The following is a 3220-nucleotide window of genomic DNA, read 5'->3' as shown; positions in this document are numbered from 1 at the left end:
CTGCCTGTTTTCCCCCCCCCCCCCCCCAAGTATTATGGTGCTCAATGTGGACCTGACCATGTGGATGAAGTTAAAGTAAATAGACACTCGATTAAATGGGGCTTGAACACCCCCAGATTCAGAAGATAAAAATTAAAGCACGCCACACCCACCTCAAAGAAATAGAGGGTGCATCGCAATCTAGATAGAATTGGGAGTCAGGAAAGTTTGATACCTTGATATAAAACCGAAGCAAAACTCTTCCAGAAAAGAAGACTATCCACTTAAAAACCTCTTTAAAATAAGTTAAGGGAAAAAAGACGATTTATCTACTTTCGAGAATGTTTAAGCAATTTAATCAGAGCTACCCCTCCCCATCCACAACTTCTGCCTTCAATCTGGGCTGAGACAGTAACCCAAAGCAGCGACAATGCCACCTCTGCCTGCCAGTAGTCAGCAAAAGGCAGGGAGAAGCAAATGGAAAAAGCCCCAGGACGCTGCCACAGAGGGATGCAAAGCAGGGAAGCACAGGCAGGCAAGCTAAGGGCTTGAGATGCTGACAACTAGGGGAACCCTGGGGGGAAATGGCAGCAGAGTGCTTGCTGGAGGAGCTAAATGCCTAACAGCACCAACTGCTTGCAGAGACCCAGGGCCCAACCAGAGGCCTCTGAGGATAGCGGAGATGTGGGCGCTCACCCCAGGCCATGGGAGCCTGGCATAATAAGGAAAGGCAAAGCAGCATTGGTGTCTCACGTGACCCAAGGTGAATGGCACAGAGTCATAGCTCAGATAATTCCCAGACTGACAAAATTCCACAAAAGCCCACTAGCATTGTAACTTCCCATGGGCGAACATGGGTGTCATGAGTGGTTTCTACAGACTCAGTCTGAGGCACAGTTAGATTCAGCCAAATCTGTTTCATTAATGGTCATCACATTTCAGGCACACGTCCTAATTCTGAGTCCTAACAGTCTACACCCAAGGATCCCAGATGCTCACCCGTGACGTGTCTTAAATCTGGGTCCCTGGAACTCAATCCTGGTGATCCCTGCAGGAGGAGTCTGGTGCAGGGGGACAACACCGACAAAAGTCTCCGTCTTTCTGTCTGGGTCCTCTTAGTCCTGCCGGGCCCCAGAAGGCTGGGATTTTAAGTCCTAGTTCAGTTGTGCTTGCAGCTGATAACTGGGTGACCTCTGGGGTCTATGCCGGGGTGTAGACTCTTAACGTCACTATCATAGGTCTATCTATGTTCTGCAGCTATATCTAAGTTTTGCAGTTTACATGTGTACATATGCTTACCGTCTTTATCTAACACACACACTAATTAATATAATCCACAATCAATAGTCCTATAATATTTTCTGTACTCATATCAATGAGAGGCACTCAAGACAGGACAGCGTACACAGTGGGGACCCCAGAGCTGCAGGCAGAATTTCAGGTGGCATGGAAGACACAGAAGGGCAGATCTGACAGTGCAGCCAGGGCGACTAGGGCAACTTGGCGGATATCTTCAAGTCTGAGTAAATAGAAAACAGGTTTACGTATGACTAACTTGGTTATAAATATATAGAACAGTCAATTTAAAAATTTTGAGGCCTCTCCTTAAGAACAAATATTAATGTGCTAATGTAAACCAAAACTTTAACCTATACATTGAGATGACAATAACTGCATAAAACATTAATCTACCTCATTCCAATAGAATAATTACTTATGCCTGGTAATTTTATTGCTTAAAAAATAACTAATTTTTAATAAATTAAGATGCATATATTTATACTTAAACAATAACATTATAAGATATGACAATGTATTTTTACTTAAACAATAATAATATTATAAAAATATATTTATTTTTTAGTTGTAGATGGACCCAATATTTTTATTTTATTTTTATGTGGTGCTGAGGATGGAACCCAGGGCCTGACACGTGCTACATGAGAGCTCTACCGCTGAGCCCCAACCCCAGCCCAATAATTATTTTCAAATACCACCTCAAGTTCCAATTTTCAATCTTTACTTTGAAAGCTAACTTTAACTCATATTAAAACATCAGTGATTATGATAATTATTGCTAATTCATATATATATATGTATATATTCATATATATATGTATATTATATATTTTATATATATATATATATAAAATCTGTTTCCTAAATATGTAAACCCTTAAAACCTAAGGTTTAAAAGAACATTTTGCTAAACTAATGCTGTATAAACTAGTTTCTGACTCATACTAATATAAACAATAAAATATCTAATCATAGATTTATTCTTCTATAATTATATAAGACTTATATGTTACTGTCTACAATAAGAAGTAAACTTAACTATATATTTAAAAGACAATTGAGAGACAGTAACTTATTTAAAAGGTAACATTATAAGGTATAACAATGTATTAAGAGTTTCTCTCTAGAAGGGATTAAATATTCTCTTAATTTGTCCATGTCATATTCTAGATACAAAAATGGATCAACTAGATTATGTTAACCCAAGGAATTCCATACCAAAGTTTATAGACTTATATTCAAATGAGAAACTAAAATTAATTTCAAGATTAAGACACCTTACTTATCTTTTGACACGAGACCCATTGTTTTAAAAATTAAGAGGTATACATAAAAGTCTTATAGGATTTTACTGTCCATAGTTATATCTGTTTCCTATACATTTAGAAATACATATTTTATATAAAAATAGTATCATGTTGATATTTTCAAAACTTGTAAAATCTTTTTTAAATTGTTCATTGTTGATACTGTTTTAAAATGTTACGTTTAATGCCAGATTTCTATCATACAGTTCCTTTATCCAAAACCTTATATTAAATATTTGAGTTGATCTTACTACTTAATACACAGTAATTAAAGATATTCATACAGCTTACATCTTTATACATAAAGATTGTTTTGACACAAATCTCTTATATCATTTCTGGGTCAATGCCATATAAAGTTCTAATTTTCATAAATAATTCATTAAATCATTGTCCTAAAATATACTACTGACTTGCTTTTCCCATCAAATTTAAAGTAAAGATCCCCCATATTAGATCAACATTAGATTTAATGATGATAACAATTTTTCCTAAATTGGTAAGTAAAAGGCTATTCATTCTTCTATTTCATTTTTTGTTATTAGTAATTAATAAAAAATATTTTTCCTGGGCTAGGATAGTGGATGAGTGGTAGAGCACTTGCCTAGCATGTGTGAGGCACTGAGTTCGATTCT

This window comes from Marmota marmota, unplaced genomic scaffold (genome assembly GCF_001458135.2).
Source record: "Marmota marmota marmota unplaced genomic scaffold, marMar, whole genome shotgun sequence".
In the NCBI taxonomy this organism is placed as follows: Eukaryota; Metazoa; Chordata; class Mammalia; order Rodentia; family Sciuridae; genus Marmota; species Marmota marmota.
Note: the sequence above shows the minus strand (reverse complement) of the source record.